This window comes from Mercenaria mercenaria, chromosome 5, assembly GCF_021730395.1.
Source record: "Mercenaria mercenaria strain notata chromosome 5, MADL_Memer_1, whole genome shotgun sequence".
In the NCBI taxonomy this organism is placed as follows: Eukaryota; Metazoa; Mollusca; class Bivalvia; order Venerida; family Veneridae; genus Mercenaria; species Mercenaria mercenaria.
In genome coordinates, this window is record NC_069365.1 from 81,503,719 (window position 1) to 81,527,080 (window position 23,362).

The following is a 23,362-nucleotide window of genomic DNA, read 5'->3' on the forward strand; positions in this document are numbered from 1 at the left end:
TTAAAGAAATGTTCGAAGAAGTGCTATTTGCATTAATAAATCAATTTTGTTCACAGCTTGTGTTTTTGTTTATTTGTCAATATTTCCAAAACAGCTGTTTTCCGATTGTTGTAGCATAATGACTTAATTATCCTCTTTCCCTTTCCAAAGAGCTTGTCAATGATAAGTCTGGATTTTGTCAATTTGATACGGAACAAGTTTAGACCTAAAAACCCTTATCATGCTGGACACGATTTATTCTGCCTTTGCAACCAGTGTAAATCTTGATCAGTCTGCTCATCCTTTTAACGGTAAATGGTACTGTCCAAATTGAAAGATGGACAAGTTCATTATAGAAATTTAGCAGGGCAAGGGTTAAAATCAGTGACAATAATATGTCAAGGAGTTTCTAAAGGTGCTGCAAACAGCATCATGTTACTATATATGAGCCACGCCATGAGAAAACCAACATAGTGGGTTTGCGACCAGCATGGATCCAGACCAGCCTGCACATCCGCGCAGTCTGGTCAGGATCCATGCTGTTCGCTAACAGGTTCTCTAATTGAAATAGGCTTTGAAAGCGAACAGCATGGATCCTGACCAGACTGTGCGGATGCGCAGGCTGGTCTGGATCCATGCTGGTCGCAAACCCACTATGTTGGTTTTTTCATGGCACGGCTCATATATAGGTGAGATCGATGTCAGTAAAAGGCTTGTCTAGTTATTTGAGTGGATGAGATAAAAATTGTACATTTCAAACTTTCTGGTAAATATAAACATAATAGAGCAAGTTAACTAACAATTATCAAAGTCATTTCTTCAGTCTTAAATTCAACAACAGTATTAGCAATCTATTAATATTTCCATAAATAAAGTAGCAAAACGAAACCGGAACGTCCATCTATGCCAAGTATTAAGTCTGTAGACAAAGTATAACGTTATGACACAGTGTTCGCTTAATGATAAAAGAATTATAAAGCGTATCCACTATGATTACTAACTAAAACGCTTTCCTTTTTTTGCGCATAAAGCAGTTTTGATGTTAATTGCCTTTTTGTTTGTATTTAGACCGACACCGCACTACTGTAATGTTACCCTGTATATTTACTTAAGTTAAATCATACTTGTAGGAAACACCCAATCATTATTTCAAACGTGAAATCCCTTTAAGCCCAACTTTGTAAATTTATCTAGACCATTTTTTCTTCATGAACTGTTACTGAGCTTCTTCCTGCGACGCATTAATAATATGTCTATTACATCGTTTTAATGTCGATCAATTGCTAATGGAACTGAAGGGCTGGCTAGGAACAAAACAGATATAAGATCGCTTAAAGCAGATTGCTCAGGGAAATTCAAGTGTTATTCAAGTGTCACTATGTTATTCAAGTGTCACAGCTTAAAGTAACACCCTTACATATAACAGTTATTAACAGTCGCGGAATTACAACGTTTTCATCTTCAGTAATCTAATATCTGGTTTGTTTGTCTAACAAGATCAATGATCAATATTTGAGAAAAAGTCCTCATGATATTTGATTGTTTAGACATCATACACAATTAAGCTCTTTGTGTTTGTAAATTAAGTTATGACTTGCTGAACCATACAAGAGCATAGACAACTTTGCTGGCGGCAAGTGATTTTGCCCTTGCAACCAGTGCAGACCAAGATCCGTGCAGGCTGATCATGGTCTGCACTGTTCGCTATTTAGTCATTAATTTTAGGTGAACACCCCTTTGAATAATAAGTGGTACTTCCAAGATTGAATGATGACCAGTCCATTTCAGAAATTTAGCATAGACAACTTAAGAACAGTTTAAGACGAAGGATAAAAATAAAACAAATATAACCTGTAGTAGATAAGCAGAAAGTTTTTACTGACGTAGACTGCACGTTGTGAAATGTGTCCTGAAAATATTCTTTCATTTTGACATGTCTTCCTTTTGACGTTCATCACCGTCAAAATAATAAAAAAAAACTTCAAGACTTGATATCTTTGAGAAATGAGAAAGCATATATGTGTGCTGTTAATAGACTGGTTTCCATCAATCAATTTATTCCGTCACGCGAGCAGACATTTAGACTTCTAATCATCTCTTTGCAGACAACTGTGAATAATACATGGCAAAGGATTTGTAATTTTACAAAGCCATTTCAATTTTAAAATAAAATGTGTATGTTGTATATTTGGCGCCAGTTTCCCTATGAATTTTACGTTTATAGAAAGTTCTCCCTTAAAATGGCGAGTGTTCTGCATAATATTTTACGATAGTTGTTAACAAATACCATTCTGTGTTCACACTTCGTCATAAGATGGCTTATCTAATCTTCTCATAGCTTCTGAAACAGGCACAGCTATGAGCCGCACCATGAGAAAACCAACACAGTGCATTTGCGACCAGTATGGATCCAGACCAGCCTGCGCATCCGCGCAGTCTGGTCAGCATGTTGTTCACTAACGGTTTCTCTAATTGCAATAGGCTTTGAAAGCGAACAACATGGATCCTGACCAGACTGCGCGGATGCGCAGGCTGGTCTGGACCCATGCTTGTCGCAAAAGCAGTATCTTGGTTTTCTCATGGTGCGGCTCAATTTTCAATTATGTATAGATGCAAGTGATTTAGACAGAGCTGCAACACTTATTGTGTCTGAAATCAGATGTTTTATTTCTGAAATCTTCAGACTGGTGCTTCTTATAGACATTAATTCGCAAAACCACAGCGGCTTCTTTATCAGATTTCTGTTTCAGAGGAGGCAAACGAATGGTCACTTGTTACCAGATATCTGTCTAGGAAAGATAATAACGAACAATCTTCGAGTGTCCAGTACAGGGATAACTTCATTAAAAGAAAAGTCTTGTGTCTTGATAGCTATGTTATGGAAACATACAAAACTGTATAACAATTTTGAAAAAAAAAAAATAAAATAAAAACGCTGTTAATCTTTTCCGTACTAAATGTGAAAATAGTCATATGGTCTAATGAATCGAGGTATATTTTCCATGAATATCACAAAAGTACAGGTTCGTGTTTAAAATGAACAAGAGCGCTGCAGCAGCATCTTTAAAGCTAGACAAGATCAACAATTTGCATAAATTTGTTGGAATATTTTGCATATATATATATCCCAAAGTAAATTTAAAACTTTTGCATTTACCATATTTCTTTTCTTTTTTTTTTTTTTTTTGAATATGATGAAGATTTAAATACATATATACAATACCAGTATCTTTATGTTCAACAGACTGCGTTTTAATCGAGTCTGTAAAACAAAAGCATTGACTGGTGGTTTGGGGAAAGTTCACTTCGTCTGTGGCATGCCAGACAATACCATAGAAACTATATTGGAGCATGTGCATGTTCATCATCACAAATCCCTTTACAGATTCAAAGCCGTTTGATTTGCTGTTAAAATTGTAAATCAAAAATGGATTTAAGTATAATGCAGGTTACTTTTTCAAATAGTTGGACATTATCTTTACATGTTTAGTTATTTAATATTTAGGATAAAGTGTTTTTAAAACAAAATGTCATACCGTAATTATTTTTTTCTATGTGGACAAGTTTGCATTAAAGACTATAACAATTATATGTTGTTGTTTTTTTCTTTTTGAAATAACAAAACGCACTTGCAGTAGTGTGGCAAATGAAACGTTTAGAATGAAATACCACTCAAAGATGCCATGCTGTGATATTCCCATTAACTACAAGTAATCGATCATAAATTTGTTTCCTTAATTGTCAATTTTACAAATGTTGCTAGAACTGCATACAGTATGTAGCTGTTTGGGTATGGTAGAGAACTCACCTAGATTTGCTAATATAAGAGCAATACATAATAAGCTAGATATAACATTATTTCGACTGATGAGGGCAATGATACGAAACAGGTCGATCCCTTAACCCTTACCCTGCTATATTTCTATAATGAACTTGTCTATCTTTCAATTTGTACAGTACCATTAACTGTTAAAAGGGGTGTTTAACAAAAACAAACTGACTGAATGGCGAACAGTGCAGACCATGATCAGACTGTACGGATATGCGGGCTGATATTGGTCTGCACTGGTCGCAAAGGCAGAATAACTTGCCGCCCGCCAGCAGGCTAAAGTTTAAGATCAATAACAAGAATTCCTGTTTCGAATGTCTGAAGTACCGTATGTTCCAAATACAGCATTTGAAAATTCCTCTTTTAAAGAAAAGAAAAAAATAATCAGTTGTACTGAAATGATAATTTGAAAGTATAATTGAGCCGTGCCATGGGAAAACCAACATAGTGGGTGTGCGACCAGCATGGATCCAGACCAGCCTGCGCATCCGCGCAGTCTGGTCAGGATCCATGCTGTTCGCTAACAGTTTCTCCAATTCCAATAGGCTTTAAAAGCGAACAGCATGGAGCCTGACCAGACTGCGCGGATGCGCAGGCTGGTCTGGATCCATGCTGGTCGCACACCCACTATGTTGGTTTTCCCATGGCACAGCTCAATTGTCTTATCTATGAGACAGTACACACGTTTGGCGAAACAAATAAACAGCGATGTACTTGATTAATAATCACGTGATCAACGATATTGTTTCTCTTGATAAAATAATAAGCTCATGGTACATTTGCATGCTAGTTTACAATAATCATAAGGAATTCTTCAGGCAACACTTATGGTTGAAAACATATCGTGATTAAGCTAACTGTTATCATCTCTTTGTCTAAAATAGCCATAACAACGCACTCAAACGCAACTCTTGGCAAGTATTCTAAGCTATGACGCACATTTCGTTTCGTATTTGCGTGACTTTAAATGGTGAATTAGGCAGATTCAGAAAAAACGTATCCCTGTCTGTTGGTTAGATCATTGCGTGTGTATGGCTCTTTCTATGTCTTTTTGACGCAATTCATTTTACAGATATATATTTATATGCAAGTCTGTAATGTACAATTTCATGTTTTTTGTTGCAACAGTATTTTAAAAAATTCAAAATATACAAGATCAACATTTTGCCTGTATGATTTTAGATTTCTTTAAAGATAAAATATTGTGTCCGAAGAAAGAACATGAAGTCATTAAACTCTTCATATTCATATGTGAGTGGTTAAATTAAAATTTTTCTTTGATATATAGACACGAAAAGCTATAACAAAGATTAAAAGTTCAAACAATTAAAAGAAAAAGAAACATTTTAAAAAACGAACACGACTAATCATAATTGGCTATTTTATAACATGAGTGATATTTTCAAGGACACAAAATGTCACATTTACAATAACTATTCCGTTATACATCGCCTCAGACAATTATAGTCAGAACTTATCCCAAGACTAATTAGCATCTGATTTACTTGTTGTCGTAATATCAAATTTACACAATTTGGAGAAAGATCAATGGAGGCATACAGACACTAAAAAGAAAAATGGCGCGAAAAAAATGGTAGTCGCATAATGGCGGATACAAATAGTCCTCAGTTGTTTTGCTATGTAGAGCTATCTTCCTTATTTTCTTTGCAATTGTTTGCTAAAATCACATGACAGATCTATGCTTGACATGTAGGTAGCATTTTTATAATGAAATAACAACATTACAAAATTGTGCATGGAAACTTAGATCATACACCACCAGTATAATTTGGGGTCTCATTTTTAGCTGATTTTGCAGTTTGTGTGTTTGACTGAAATTATTTTTCTTGCATCAAAATGACCCCCACTTTTCTTTTGATTTTTAGTTAGTACTGACAATATTCTTCAAGAAAATGTAGGTTACAGACATTTAAAATGGGTCCTGGTGTGTGCTGCGGTCATTGGAATTAGGTCAATTTTATATAGAATAAAGAACAACAACTATTTAGTGTGTTATTACCTGGAAAGATATAAGGTATCATTCTAAAAGAATTCTTGCATAGCCATCTGGCTAGCAAATGTGGTAGAAGTTAGAGTTGTTATGGCGACGACCTAATTATCAAATTACTGTCCGAGAGTAGACCAGAGTTTAGTAATCCATGGTCCGGGAGTAGGCGGGGTCATCGGATTGTTACACATATCACATTTCAGGATTAAGTATTTTATCTATTTTTTTCAGTTTTTCTTTTTTTTAATTGCTGACTATTGGACTTTATACTTACCGAACAAAAAAAGGAGCTAGCAGAAATTAATCTAAGTCTAATCCTAGAAAAAAAGTCTTAGAAGGTTGGCAAGTACAGTGTATCAAATGAGAATCAGAAGTTCAAATCATTAATTTACTGAACTTACACAAATCATTATGGTACAACAAGTGTAAATCGGCTGTACATCTACTAAGAAAGATGATCGGTAGAGAAATAGATGTTTGAGTGCATTTATCAGAAATGTATGACGAAACCAGCTGTAAATACATGAAGAAAGATAAATTAGAGATACCATTCCTCAAAGGATATGCTCTTAAATCATTGTTATACGCTCGGTGCAGTTATGACTTTCATAGCATAAATTCCTTTCAAAGTTGAGTTTTAAAGTGGTCTGATCTTTTGTTACAATATCAGTTTATATTATGACTGATTTTCTTTACAAAAATATTACTTTTTTTGCTTTGCAACATTTAGCCATCTAAATATATAACTCATAGACGAAAATACACGATAGTAAATTAAATGTCGTCTAATTTAGTACTAAACCTGCGTCGGCGAAAATGAAGAAGAAATCTAAAAATACTATGTCACTGCTTCATTATTCTGACAAGTGCTTAATATACTAGAATAACCTTGTAATTCTATGTGGTTATTGTAGCCATGGTGAAATTTAATTAAGCTGCATGATCGTCAGGCAAGAAAGAAAAAGAAAGATCAAATGTACTATATAATTTATATAATATGTTCATACCAATAAAAAGTGTTAAAAGCTATACAGCATCATGAAATAGTATTTACCTAGCATCAGTTAAAGAGGCTTATTGAATGGCCATCTGTACCATGGAAAATAGTGGAAAAAGTAAATCTTAAACTATCTTAGAATAACCAATGAGTAAGAGAGAAAAATGAAAATGAACATGCATTTTGCACGAGTTGCGACGAGAATTATTAACGTTAATTGGTTTATAGTGCGTAAATAACCGCCAAATTATAATAATGAGGCGTGTCACTTGAATCAGAATTCTTTGGCATAAGTGACTTCTCTTGAACCGCGGCCGGTTGGGAGATTAATAAAAACAACATATTGTGCAAATATATGGACTATGAAAACAGCGCGCTATTGCTGTTAGTAGCCAGTTGTCAAAGATGAGGTCGAATGTAATCTTGACTCATGATACATTTTCCTAGACTGCTGACGTTAACAAAACAATCGTCAAATGGTGGAGTTGCATGCTAGTTAACAATCATCATAGTCTTTATTTCAAGCTTAGATTCCAGGTCAACACTTGTGTTTCAATATTTAGCGTGATGTAAGCGATCTGTTAACGTTTCCATGTCTCAAGCAGCCATCAAAACGCAATAAGAGATGGATCTATTAAGTTATGACGCAGTTCTTGTTTTGTATTAACTTGACTTTAATTGGGAAGTTATGTAGTCGTCGCAGATAATATAAAACGTCAATTGCCAGAATCACTTAATGAGATAAATCATTAAGCATATCGTCTGTTGATAGTACTGTTTCATCTGGTATAATTGTATTCTTAATTATATTGTTTTGCAGTGAAGATCTAGAGTTAGTTAATGTTTCAAAATTTCTAAACAACGTTGTTACATTTTCAAATAGTGGAGATGATCAACATTACGTGTGTGTAGTTCCGTAAGCTGTGATTGTGAATGAGTTTTCCTATCCTGTGTTATCAGTGTTATATCTCTTTAATTTAGTACTACTGTACAATGCGCGTTATGCCCAGCTGGGAATACATGAGGTCTTTCATGTTTCCTTTCTTTATGTGAACGATTCGTTCTATATCTTGTAAAGTTGATAACTTGATATATTCCCGAATGGAAACGAAATAAAAATCAAACATTGAAAGTTATAAAAAATTAATGACAAAGTACAAAAAATAAGCAAAAATACAAGCTGTTCGATTTGGCTTTCATAAGATTTTGTAACCTACGAAATCCAATGTATTCTAAACGCCGAATTGAAAAACGTCAATATATTTCAATACTGTTTCACATTAATTGTAATTCATTCGTTGTGTCGTAAACAAACGATCCCATGAGACAATCGAAGATGCTTTCCATATGAACTTTGCTCATACAGTTAGGTTAACTAAAATGCAAAAAATATCTTAGAATCGACTTCCTTATATAGAAGAATTTGATTTGAGAAGATGACCTTAGAATGGGCTTCCTTATATTAAAGGATATGAGTTGTCATGTGATTCCGTATATGAAAACTTTCACGTTGTCACGAAACTGGACATATTATTCAAAGTCTGACACTATAGCCACCACTGAATGAGAGAGATTACAAAATCTAACGCAAGTTGAAGCTCTTCTCGACAAAAACTGTAATGGCAATTTTCTATCAACTTTCGCTGATACGGTTTATGATTATACTCTCGGAGATTGTAACGTCATGAAATGATTCTAGAAAATGCTGGCATTCTATTCTATTGAAATAAATGACAAATCGTTAATTTATCGGGTTTTATGCTATTACTCTCGTTAATGTTTGATTTTAGTTAAGTAAACAGCAACTACATATTTGCAAGTTGTGGAAAGACTTTTTTATATCTAGAGTGGCAAAAGGGGTCCTGCACTGTATCATAAACGTTAATGAATTAAAATCGATTACGTGGGAACTCCGATAGAAATATATATATATCTAACGAGGTTTTCAGGAACATCCTTTAGAAGGTACATGACCCATACTTACTTTCTTGGTATTTTAAGCGGTTTATAGGTCATTTAAGAACATAAGGTTTGAAATTCTTCTTTAAAGGGCATTTAGAAGATAGAACATATAGCAAATTTATTTACTACTGAAGTACCTTCATTAAACTATGAAACTATGTAACAAAAAGAATGTATAAACCGACATGTTCTCTTCTACTAATCCATTACGTTTATAACGATTGCGAAAGCAATGTTACGAACGTTTTATCTCAACAAACGTTTCAATATGACTGGAGGGTTTAATGGAAGATGATTTGATTTCAGTGAGTACCAGACCTTTCCGCGTTGCAACTGATTAAGCCAGCAGTAATCCTGAACCGTAACTCAATGATTAAGATTTATTTATTTTCCAATTCTTTAAGACAAGTGTTTCTGATAGAAAATAATTGGTATATCTAAGCGCCGAGCGTGGGCATGGGAATCTCGTTATTACGTTTCTGTCCGAGAGAATGCCCTGGAATAGGCATTTGTTATCGGATATCTGTCCTGGACAAATAATTTTGACCGATTGCACCACCACAAACACGGAAATAACTTTGAAATGTTGCAATAAAAATTGTAGACATTTTTTGTTGAGTTTAGCGTCGCACCAATACAATTATATGTCATATGGCGACTTCCCAGCTTTGATGGAGGAAGACACCAGGTGCCTCTCTGTGCATTATTTCACCACGGGCGAGCACCTGGGTAGAGCCAAATACCTTCCGTAAGCCAAATGGATTGCTTCCTAACATGAAGAATTCAACGCCCGCGAGTGAAGCTCGAACCCACATCGATGAGGGGCAAATGATTTAAAGTCAGCGACCTTAACCACTCGGCAAAGCGGGCACCTAAACTTGTAGTAGTTGCTAAGCGAGTTTATGCTGTATATCAGACGCCACAGTAATAGTATTCCAAATATCGTTTGTTAACAAGAACTGTAACTCGAATACCAAGGATTTCTACAGGTGGTTAATATGAGATTTTTTGAAGTTTTCAAATATCTCAGGTAGCTTTCAAGTTATTCTCAAAATACTGCTTTGATATGGTAATCCACTAAAACTTTTTGCCAATTTGTATATAAATTTAGTAAAACTTAAAAATTTATAACAATTTTGCCGCAGGACCAAACAAAACTTTCGCTAATGTGTTGGTTAACATATAATTATCTAACTTATACAAACTGAATAATTTCATAGGTCAGAAAGTCACAAAGATATTGATAGGTAGGGATAGTTTAAACAGATTTTCCTTTTGTCATATTTCACATATGGAAATACAATAGTAAAATGCAAACAATATCTTAAAGGCTCATAATGCCTTCGTTTAAAAAGTAGCTGACACATTTTCCATTATGGACATAAAATATATAAAATTCTTGTTAAATCCTTTTTCTGATAATTGTTTTCTCTGAAATTTTGTCTACGGTTTGATATTAAAATTTAAAGCCTTGTGGGCCTTTAAACTGAACGAAATATGTACATTTTAAACGATTTACTTTTCGTCCAAACAAGCAACTCTTTTGTTAACATTTACAACTAATTCAAAACACAGTATTAATTACGACGGATAACTTTAATACCATTATCCACAGGGTCACATCTAAACCAATTAATTTCGTTCTGTCAAGGCTCTGAAATCTCCTCTCAGCTCAGACAATAACGGTCAGGAATAATAATATTGATATTATTCATGACTTGTAAGCATGTGATTTCCGTGTTATCGTAATATAAAATAACCCTCAGCTGTGGCAAGATCAATAGAATGATAGGCGGCTTCATTACAAAATCAAACAAAACCCTCATTTGACCGCTAGGCTTGTCATCGGTGATCTTTAGGAACAGATATACAAGAGTACACTGAGGAAATACCAGGTGAAATTGCATGATTATTTAAAGACTCGTTCGCCCACCCAGATAAGTAGTGAGAGCGTAGATCTAAGGATTGCGGGGTCATGAGTTCGATCCCCCATGCGAGGCGTATGTTGTGCCAGACGATTGAAAAAATATATTGTGTCTGAAATCATTTGTCGTTCACCTCTGATCCATGTGTGGAAGTTGACATTTACTTGCGGAGTACAGGTTAGTACTGGTACAGAACCCATGAACACTAGTTAGGTTAACTGCTCGCCTTTAAGTATATGAAATACTGTTGTCAAATATACGGCGCTAAAACTGAAAAAAAAAGTAATGAAATAATACAGATTAAGGTTATAAGGACCATAAGGAAACTTCTGTTAAATTAAAGCTTGTATATTGCCATACACTTGTTTATTCCTTCAAAGAATGATTAAAGCAAATGTAGGTAACTTGTTTGTACAAAGTACTGTAATCTGATTTAATTCGACATTTGCGAGATTTTAACGTGCAGCTCGATTTAAAATAAATTATCACAGATTCATAGTTACATGTCGCTCCTTTTTTTAATCAGTCCCATTACAGGAGAAAGGAATTAAACATTTTTGCATTTGCCATAACAAAAGACCCATTCTAGTTATTGACTGAGCACACGCTCGTGCGCGCGCGCGTACGTGTCTTTTTAAGACAACGTCTGACCAATGGTTTCAAGGTTGTAAATATATAAAAAAAAATATTATGTGATGTACGAACATGATTTTGAAACGGGGATCGTAACTGACAGGTAATGCTTCATGAGAAGTTAGAAAGGCGTCCTTGCATGTCTCATTAGGACTGATGGGGACTAGAATTTCACTTTGTCTCGATATAAAATGTTACGTTATACTTTAATGACAATTCTCCGGCACATTTGTGTGAGACTATATGTGATAATATTCCGCTGATCATGGTTTAGTGCGATCAATTCGTAACAGAAAATGCCAAAATACTTCAAAAATGGAAAAGCACCAAAATTGGCACAGCTATTTATTAAAGTATTAAAAACATTTTTTTCATGGGACCCATTTGATATCTGTCAGATGGCCGATAATGGCGGCCATTTTCCAAAATGGCCGCCAAAACTCAATATTTACCTTAGAAGATTATAATGAAGGTCATTATATTTACATTCATCCCCAAAATGCACTAAATATAAATGTATATAATAAAATAAATCCTAAATTTGCATCAAATGCAAAAATAACAATTCAAATAATGTTAGTTTCTTTCTGTTTCCATGGCAACAGCAAAAATCTAACCTTTAAAACTTAGTTTAATATTATCATTGTGTAGTTTTCATATTTTAATGAATATTTTGTGTTACTATATGTAATTTATATTATTTCACTTGTATTCCCTCCACAGCAGCATATTGAAATATTGTTGTTATTCCCTTACCAGTATTTAGCCAGATGGGGCTTATGGGTTGCCCCTGTATGCATGTCAATACGTCAATCATGCAGAGTGGGATACTGTAATAACTTTGAAACTACAGCAGAATTTTTCATGATACGTGGTAGATCGATATATGGCAATGCAGAGAATGCCAATGTCATTTAAATTTGTTCCTATGGCAACAAATGTTGTTGCTATGGCAACAAATAGTGCACAAATATGACACAAAGTGTCATCCCGCATTTCTTTTAAACAAGGAGAGATTGTTTCTTGAGAAATTCTACATAGACAGAGGGACAAATTGGAAACATGCTTGTTATCTTATTTTCTCCTTTTGTATATCATTTTGTCCGTCTGTTTGTCGGTCCATCATTTGCAAATGGCGGATTCTTCAATAACTTCAAAATTACAAATTCTAAAGACTTCTTTATGAAACCTTGTTTATAGATGGTAAGTAATATGGAGAATGTGAAGGTCATTAACTTAGTTTCTATATAAAGTGCAGTTTCTATGACACCAAGTACGACAACTACCCCTTTCAGTTTGGGACTTCGAAATGCAAGAATAGATTTTTAGCGACGGGCTAGTAGGATCAAATGAAACAATGTTCCTTATTATGCACCCGCAGTCACAATGTCTGCGTAATAAATTGCGAACTGTGTAACAAAGAAGAATAAGGCTGAAAATATAAAAGTTGCTTTTATGGACAACACTTAGTAACTATTCTGTGAAATATATTACTCTGAACAGTGAGCTGAAATCTGAAATAAGGTACATGTCAGATACTCTTGTCAGTACACACAAGCACGAGATTGTCGACAACTTAAGATAAATTGCATAAGGCAGTGCAGAGCATTTCAGCACGTTTGACAAATTACGTCTTCCTCGACAGCCTTTATCGAGGTTGCAAATGCACTTGAGGAGCTATTGGTACTAGACTTGGGTACTTGAGGCAAAGACTATTGGAAAGGTTCCAATATATCAAGGTCTCTTGGTCAGCCTTATTTATCTTGACTTGGAATTTTCGGAAAGTGATGAAACCCTGACCCCCATATGTGCCCCACCTAATGGGCAACCTTTTTTAGTATGTTCAAATGTGTAGCTGACGATGCAGGAATGCACATTATAGCTCTAATCTATATGTGAACAGATGGTTGATCAGCTATTTGACATGTTTGCTGTAGAGAAGAGTATCGAAAGCCTCCATTTAACCCCAGAAATATAATAAGAACAGTTTTGTTTGTATGAAGATGTTAGAAAATGCATTTCAAAGCTTGATTCACCGTAAGCGCGAGCTGTACTGGTTAGTTTTGTTTGACAAGACAGTGTTATCTTACATTGGTCTGCTTAACTGGAAGTACAAATGGTAAATAGATAATATTTGTTGTCTTAAAACTAGTAATTTAAATTGGTATTAAAATTGTGTTTTGAATGTACCTGTGCTCATTAGAAAAATCCTCAAGTACTCATATTTAATTTAATTTTAATTTCAGTAAAATGTCCAGAAATGATATTAGAGCACATTTTTTTTGTAGAAATGATAGATTCTGCCTCTTATTTATACCCCAGTTTACACTCAGCCACGTTCCCACTACGTCGTAAAAACTAGCAGCACGCAGTAAGAACTTGTACAATGTAGAAGAAATACAGTATACTCCGATAAGAACATGATAATTATGGTCTCCTTGAGTGTAGATAACGCGGTCGAATTTTGGACATGTTCAAAACAAATGTAGTGAGGACGCGGTCTAATCAGGAAGCAGGAAGAACTTAATAAGGATGTAGTAATGATGTAACTAAAACCTAGTAGGACATAGTACAAGCGTGGTGCGGACGGGAAAGACTGCATGGCGTGCTCACTGCGCTGTCACTGGGTTATCATTGCGTTTTTGCTACGTCAATGGAGTTCTCACTACAACTTATCTACGCTTGTGTGCTATGACAATGCTACGTGCATGCCACGTTGTAGTATACCGCATAAGGTTACTAATACCGAGGGTTCAACGCAATAAGGGCGTATCTACATATGATTATTATATGTAGATACGCCCTTATTGCGTTGAACCCTCGATACGTTCTTTCGGTTCTTAACACATCTATGTCGCGTTTGCAGCAGGTTTTCACCATGATTGGTTCAGATTCTGAAAATTGAGTATGAATACTGGATCCAATTCCCAATCACTTCGTTTTTTAATCAGCAATGGGTATCGAACATCATCAGGAATTGCCACATAATCATGGACTCAGCAGCACTGGCAGCTTGTAGTGGACGTTTGGATCTCCGTATATCCTTCACACTGTTTTTGTTTATTCCACCGCAGTCTCTCTATAAGACTGCTCTTTTTTCTTCGTTGGGGTGGGGTGGGGGATCTTCGTTTATTGTCATTTATGGTTGTTGAGTGTAGATGCGGACACAATATAACTAGCAGAAGGAATGAAAAAAAGAGGCGCCATGGCGTAGTAATTTATAAGTAGCCGACGAATGCAGTGAAAGGTGAATAAGCATATGGTTAAAGCATGGTAACGAGAGGTGCAATCTGACTGATCATACTAAGAATGTAGTAAGAGCACACTGGACGTGAAGAAGCACGTGGTAAGAAAATTAGTGTGGACGTGTTAGACGCCGTGAGAACCTGGCAAGGATGTTAAAAGCGCGCAGTATGAACTTAGAACTGCACATTTTTCGAGTTTGATCCCCGTCCCCACCGCGTCAAAATTTTCAGGAAGAAGTATGAGCTTCATGGTCTTGTCTGAGACTGATCAGGGCATTAGTGACTGTACATTATATGCTTATGACATTAAACTATAAAACCATTGTTATGGCACAATGTGCTACAATTTGACAAAAACAGAATATTACAGGAACATGCAAATGTAAATTTGATTACGCTGATCAACCGGCAATGACTTTTTCCCACAGAAATCATGATGATCTGACAGGCCAGGGATGTTCACATGGTCTATCACACTAACATGGTTATGAATTATATAGTCTTATTAAGGTCATTATTCTCTTAGTGTAATAAATTGAAATGAATTACAGCAACACTTACAAATTCTGAGTCACGAAAACTAATGAACAAGTGAAACACATGTCTTTTATTCACTAATACTACATTACAGACTAAACTTCGTTTGCTCAAACTCTGATAATTCGAACACATTCTTCATTAATCTATCGTCAGGTCCCAGACAAATTCCTTTATAATATATTTTTTCGATCACTCAAACTACCGATAATTCGAATAAATTTAGTCGGTCCTGATGGGTTCCAGTTACCGAAGTTTGAATGTATTTATAATTAATTAATTTGCAACTGTTGTAAATTTCTGCACAGGACTGTTGCCATTTTTAAACATTCTTGATATGCAGTTTACCATTTATACTTATTTTTGATTCATATAATGCATTATGATTTTTCTGCTTAATAGCACATTTTTATCAAGGGAGACAACTTTTTCATTTTTGTTGGAAGAGCGGTTTTTTTTTTGTTATATAATTTTTGAATTTATTCAGGCGGGTGGTTTTAGCTTATTATACTGATGACTGTAAGTGTCATAGAATTTTATATATAATATTATGTATTTTGAAATATATACATATATGGCGGCATCTTGGATTTTTCGGCCATATTGGATTTTTCGGAGTGGGTCTCATGTCATTTTTTTTTTTGCCCTAAGTAGTTATGTACCAGTTTCATGCTTTTCCCATTTTCTGAAGTATTTTTACACCATTTTACTGTACTAGTTATTTTTTCTCCAGAAAAAAATGTTGGTTTTCTATTGCAAAAAGGTGTGTGCGTGAATGCCAAATGCACCAATAATGAGAGCTGTTGCTTTTTAACAGAAAATGGCAAATATTATTATAGAAAATAAGAAGAATCTTATTCCGCATGGAAAAAAATTTAAACCCTGATAAAACAACGCGCTCAATGAATCTTCGGGTCAAAATTTTTAAAAAGTACAAATTTTCTATCATAATTTTAATACCGTATAAAATCAAATAAACAGGTTTACAGTGTCTTATAAAAGTGCGAGTTTGTCTTTTTCAAAGATTTCTATTTTTGCTATCTAGATTTGCATGTCGTAACATGCTAACTTTAAACAAACAAATGAGCCGTGCCATGGGAAAACCAACATAGTGGGTATGCGACCAGCATGGATCCAGACCAGCCTGCGCATCCGCGCAGTCTGGTCAGGATCCATGCTGTTCGCTAATAGTTTCTCCAATTCCAATAGGCTTTAAAAGCGAACAGCATGGAGCCTGACCAGACTGCGCGGATGCGCAGGCTGGTCTGGATCCATGCTGGTCGCATACCCATTATGTTGGTTTTCCCATGGCACGGCTCAAATTAGTCACCTTACAAAAGTTCCTTCAATTTTTAATCCCAGTTTTGTATTGTTAAGAATTCCGTTCGTGACAGAGGCATTGTTACAAATTGACTATTTATATATTTAGAAGCGTTGATCTGAGATTTTGTTTCACTTTCACAACTCAAAACAAAAGAGAAAATGATAATAAATGATGACACTACTCCTTCAAGATTAATAAGAACAAAATAAACTTGTTTGTTTGTAAGGCTATTCAGAGCGGCCACCGGAAATCCATATTGTCGGCTCCCCAAGAAGACTGTATATTTAGTTAGCTGATCTTGCAAGATTTAGACGACGCTCCGTTGATGGATGTCAGAAATCTGGATCGGACAGGAAAAAAACCCTATTGACATCTGACCTCCAATTGTGACCTTGACCTTTGAGCTAGGGTCCGGGTTTTACGCCTGACATGTTATCTCATCATGGGGAACATTTGTGCCAAGTTATATTAAAATACCTTCATGGACAGGAAACAGACCCTGTTCATGCCATGTCAACAGTTGACTGCCAAATGTGACCTTGACCTTTCAGCTAGGGGTCTGAAAGTTGTGCACGACACATTGCCTTAATATTATGAAGTACATTTGTGCCAAGTAATATTAAAATCCTTTCATGGATGGCAAAGTTATGGACCGGACAGGAAAAAGCCCTGTTGACCTTTGACCTCAAATTGTGACCTTGGCCTTTAAGCTAGGGGTCCGGGTTTTGCGCATGACACGTCATCTTATCATGGGGAACATTTGTGCCAAGTAATATTAAAATCCCTTTATAGATGACAGAGTTATTGACCGGACACGAAACAGTCCCTGTTCATGCCATGTTAACATTTGACTGCCAAGTGCGACCTTGACCTTTGAGCTAGGGGTTCGAAAGTTGTGCATGACACATTGTCTTATTATGAGGTAAATTTAAGCCAAGTAATATTAAAATCCTTTCATGGATGGCAGAGTTATGGACCGGGCAGGAAAAATGCCCCGTTGACCTTTGACCTCAAATTGTGACCTTGACCTTTAAGCTAAGGATCCAGATTTTGCGCATGACACGTCGTCTTATCATGGGGAACATTTGTGCCAAGTAATATTAAAATCCCTTCATGGATGACAGAGTTATGGACCGGACACGAAATTGCGGACGGACGGAAGGACGGACGGAATGACGGAGTGACGGACGGAAAAGCGCATTCCTATAGTCCCCGAAACTGGTTTTCAACCAGTTGGGGACTAAAAAGTCCATATGCATTACTCATAAAAAAATCAGAACCCGCACAAAAAATGCCATTTACATGGATGTAGACAAAATGTAACGCAATTACCTACATTGAGAATTAAAAAAAAACAAGAAGAAGAAGATAAACTGCGGGTTTATTGGTTTACAGTGTACTTTTGAATGATAAAGTTAAGAACTCTTGTTTAAAGGTTCTTAGACTATTCTAAATGTTATTAAGTCTGCAAGTTAAATAATTTGACTGTTTTAAACATGCATAAAATGCATTAATGGCAAGTACTGCTCATCTACTTTCATAAAGTACAAATAAAAAGAATCTAATGTTTTGCGTTCTCTTACAGATTGTTTACTTTGTATGGTTGTATGATACCTTTACCATTCTAATGGATAAATGTCAGCTCTTTAGTATAAACTCATTATAGTAACGATTCTTTATGAAAAAGCACTCCTGAAGCGCCAAATGTCTATACATGAGATGCTACCCGAAGATTTAAACATTATCACAATTCTCTCTCTCAAAAAAAAAAAAGAAAAAAAGAAAAAAAAAAGAAACACTTATTGAACTGCTTCCTGGTCAATACTCAAAACTTTGGCCCTCGGGCAATATGTTTTACTATTAACTGGCAAGTCATTCAATATATGCATATGATATCCATATCTTTACTTGAATGTGCATTTGTTTTTCATCTTTCTTTGGTAAGCGTTCAGCCTTTATTTTCGGCATTCTACTGCGTTTTGTTCATTACTCGTGCGTTCCCTATTCTGTACTTGTCCGGTTTGCATCCGTTCTTGTCGGTGGACCTGATTTACGGCCGGACTACTACCGGACTGTTTTGTCAGTTTCTCATGCGTTGCGCTTACGTTTTACGCGGTACAAGTCCGTTACTAGTACGGTCATATCCGTTAACTGAACGGTATTCGTCCTGTATATGTGCGTTAATATTTCGGTCGTTGTGCGTTTTATGCGCCCATTGCACCTATCGCGAGAGCACCGAGCAGCAGCGGGGGATGACTTTCGTCACCGGATAACTTTCTGCCGCATTTTTTTCTATACGTTTGGTGTCCGTTATCGCTATACGGTGTAGTGTGACTGTCACATTAAAGAGGTGACGTTACTCGTAGGCGAACTTGCTTTAGAAAATTGTCTGTATGCTCAACAGAAATGAATATAAATCATGAAATCTAAAGACACAAATCTCCAATTAATAACAATATCGTGGATTTACATTGGAAGTAACTACTGAAGCGGCATATGAAGGTCACCAAGAAATTGACCAAGCTGTTAGTTGGTGAATTTACAGAATGAAGGTATCTAAAAGGCGATTCACGTCAAAAAATGCAAAATGGTGGATTAAATTAGTTCTCACAATTTTATCTTTTTATCTGATCCACACCTTTTCTTTTGATTCATATTACATCACGACAACTATTTTTTTTTTAATTCTTCGAAGACGACATTTAATATTGTCTAAATATGAATTGCAGCGTAGTAAGCTTTGTTCATTTTATGTAACTACAAAACAGAGAATGTAGTTAGTCTGTACATACCTAGAATTGTCATAGAAACATCAACCAATCCAAACTTTAAGCGTGTCCGAAATACTGACAATTTTGAACGTAGTTCTTTCGGCAGCCGAGGCCAGTTTTAATGAAGAATTTGATAACTACATTGCATTAAAAATGAAATGTCTGATTTAGGTAATGTTATATTTAGTTATTACTAGTCTAACTTGGTGAGCTTCGCCATTAAAAATATTTTTAATTTCTGTACAAATTGGATAAAGCCATTACCAGATGACAACGCGCTGATTAATAGGTTTTAGTAAAAAAGGTATCTTGATCAATTAGGAAGATCAGCGTTCTTATGGATCAATACTCCCCACCTGTAATTAGCACAGAAATCGTCGCTCTGCGCATTGGAATATTGTTGTCGTCTAAATCCGTTACTATGACAACGGTCGATAATAGATGTGTTACCTGGCGGTGATATGAAAGCGGCTATTATCTTTGTTGCTGTCATCACTGTTTACGAGATACAATTAGCAAAACTTGGTGAAAAATCTATACTTCTAACCAAATGTGAACTTTCATTTACAATATGGACATTTAGTGGCATGACTGACAAAAAAAGGTCGCAGTAACTTAAATCTCTATAAATGCGATTCTGGTTACTGTAATCTACATCTACTAATCTTAATAGGAGTTTTAGTGAAAGACCTAAGTTCTAAAAGAGAAATTAAAGGGCTATGAATGTTTGACAAGTTAATTTAATGTGAAAGCCGTCCTCAAGCCTTTCATAACGCTGAAAGAATTTCTAAAATCGGACCACTATTGCAAAATATTTAGCAGTTTGAAGCTTAAGAAAATGGCTGATCATGAAGGCAGCCATTTTAGTGCGTTTATGACATCATTTACACATTGGTGAATTCATTAATTTCATATGTTTCTTGAGTGTAAGATGTGAAACATGAACTTTTTTTTTCATTATAGCTGGAAAAAGAAAGAGAAATTATTTTAAAGAAATAAGTAAATACAGTTCAAAGATATTTCTAGAAATTTAATAAATCCGCCGTTTTGGTTTTGTTGGCACGGAAACAAAATGGCCGCCATTTAGGTCTCATAACTTTCTCATTTTTAAGCCGATTTTGAAAATTCTTTCACTTCTGTAAATGATTTAAGAAATCCTAGCAGACATAATTAACATTAGACTAGCATAGCCTTTCTCTTTAAGTTTATCACGATACTGATATATCGTTCATTTGTTCTCAAGGCCCTATAAAGCCGATATAAAAGCTGAAAAATAATTTAATCTTCAACGCGGTTGCGTGACTAGACTGTATGCATTTATGTTTATAGTTTATGCCTGCGCGTTTAGAGGTATCATGTATAAAGCAATTGAAGCATAATCTCTATAAATTCTATGAAGTATCATTCTCTATAACGTTTATGAAGTATCAATCTCTATAACGTTTATGAAGTGTTAATCTCTATAAAATTCATGCAGTATCAATCTCTATAATGTCTATGAAGTGTTAATCTCTATAAAATTCATGCAGTATCATTCTCTATAATTTATGTAACATGATTACGAAGTTCCTATTAGCACTCATGGAGTCCTTTATAATATAAATTCTATTGCACCAAAGCCAAATTTTCTAAACGACATTAACAAAAATTTTCTTATGGATTTATAAAACAGACAATACAAGAAAATACAGACGCTTAATCTAATCGAAAAACATCGACTCAAAACAATTTCTGTTTCTCTACACTGAAAAAGTTTACATACGACAACAGTATCAACAAAAACAAAGCAACAAGAAAAACACAAGAATTATTTAACTTGAACGCCGCCATTTTGTCGTATTATAACATGAACATTACGTAAGGTAATGGACCCGTAATGGACAGTCGGCGATTTACGTATTCGTAGTATACAGTTCGGCACTCTGCGCTTTTTACGGAGAACAATCTACTTACGTCATAAGCCATCACTCGGTTTTCGTTTTTATTTGTTACTTTATAAAATGTCAAAAGGTGGTTAAATGTGAAACTGTGTTCACACTTTTATATGTATTCTACGTGTATGTCTTCTCTAAATCGGAATAGTTGCATTTCGGTCACTCTTCGTCCTGTTCATTTAAGAGTATAATTGACCCTTTAGATATCACAGTTCCTCAAAAAATGGAGGAATAATGCCTAAACAAAAATTGAATTTATATGAAAATCATCAACCGGTAAGACATAACGTTAAAAGAGTTTGTTAAATCAGTATTGAAAAAATATGGCAGTTTGAAATTTCGGAAAGTGTTTAATCATGGAGGCAGACATTCTACGGTTTATGACGTCATTTTCACTGTTTAGAAAACAATTTTTCAAATTATCTATTTTCGATATTTTATTATATAAACATAATTCATGTAAAATTCTGTCATTCTTGTTGGAAAATAATTGTTCGGAATAAGAAAATACCGTCAGAATGAATGTAAGAAATAAACTTTCGTCATTTTATTTTTCGTTGCCCGGGAAACAAAATCGCTGTCATTTTAATAAAATATTGAAATAGTCACAATTCTCATGCATTTTTAAGCGGATTTTGAAAATTCTTGAACCGTCTTAAATAGCTTGCATACGTTGGAACAAGGAGAAAACATTTGAAAATACTTCCCTTCCTCTTTGTTTTATTCTCTGATTTTTTTTTCCGAAAAGAGATCAATATGATCAAAGTGTATGTACCCTGATTACAGTTTAAAGGTTAATCATCCCTTTTTTCAGTCATTTGTTCGTTAATCTACTTTTAAAAATCAAATCAAGCTACAATGTTTTTGTACTCAAAACCTAGTAATTGAAACAATAAAAAAGATCGTTTCATATCACTTTCAAAGACATTAAAACATGTTATTAGATAAATGGATAAATGAATGAATGAATAAATAAGTAAATAAATTAATAAATAAATAAATAAGTTAGTAAATTAATTAATTAACAATTTTATATTTGAATTATTTCAAAAGGATTATCATTGATAATGATAATGATAATGATAATTATAATTATAATGATAAAAATAAAAATAATGATAATAAAATTAATAATAGTATTTACTGCCATTTATATTTTTAACAATAATATTATATCAAATTTGGATTATTTCAACAGGATTATCATTGATAATAATGATGATGATAATAATAATAATAACAACAATAATGTTAGCAAAATATCTACTATTATCATTTTTGTTGTTGTTTTATTGAAATTACTATTATCGCATTATCAACAACGAATGAGCAGAATGGAATGCACATTTAATAATAATAGCATCTTTCGTGAACAAATGAAATGCTTATTTTAATTTCATTCACCTAATCATACGGGTTTTCAGTGACATATACAGTTAGATTCTTAACTTTTTCATCTCCGTCAAACACAATTATCATATTCTTTAACCTATGCCTATATCACTGTCTTAAATGTGGCATTAGGATAATAATTTTATATCATAAAATATAATCTCTAATGATGAGCTCAAATAATACTGTATTTAACCATGATAATAAATCAAGACAAATTAAAACTTACCGCTTTTAACAGGCAGTTCTCTTTATATCCGATTTTTACTATGTTTAATAAGAAGAGAAAATCTTGTGAAATCCTTCTGTAATTCCGACACTATTTTTATGGGAAAAACACTTTAAATCAACTTCCTTATCATCCGAATACCATCCTTAAAACTTTAATTCCTGGAACATGAGCAGCTTAAAACGAATATCTTCCTTTGAGAATATCCATCTGTTGCTGAATACAGATCCTCCGCGTTAGGAAATGCCGTAGAAACGATGTAGAGTCGCGAGTTAGCTTTCCATATATTGATCCGTGGATGGCAGGCGCTTGTTGCCGCAAAAGCTTTCAATAATCATTCTTTGTATACGTGAGAAACATCTTTAATATTTACTGATTGAGTGATACGATGTTTTCTATACAAGAGGTCATCTCTGTTTTGTCACATCAAAAACTGCGGATATGGCCGCAGAGAAAAAATCAATAAATTAATACCGCTGACTTGACGCTCTTTTATGAAAAGCGAATCGTGTATCACAAGCTTTTCTTAATATAATTGTGAATGTATAGTGAAACACTTAGGTCTGACGGATCAAAGATGTGAGTCCATATCTTAAC

The 23,362-nt window shown here is 34.6% G+C and overlaps 1 protein-coding gene across 1 annotated transcript in view; it reads right to left on the reverse strand.

Moving 5' to 3' along the window:
* Window positions 1–22,993, reverse strand: part of LOC123557771 (cyclic nucleotide-gated cation channel alpha-3-like) — a 111,280-nt gene extending 88,287 nt beyond the window's left edge. Inside the window, exon 1 of the mRNA XM_045349454.2 lies at window positions 22,766–22,993. The gene's annotated coding sequence lies outside the window, so the exon portion shown is untranslated. The remainder of the gene's footprint in view (window positions 1–22,765) is intronic.
* Between the last annotated feature and the right edge of the window lie 369 nt (window positions 22,994–23,362).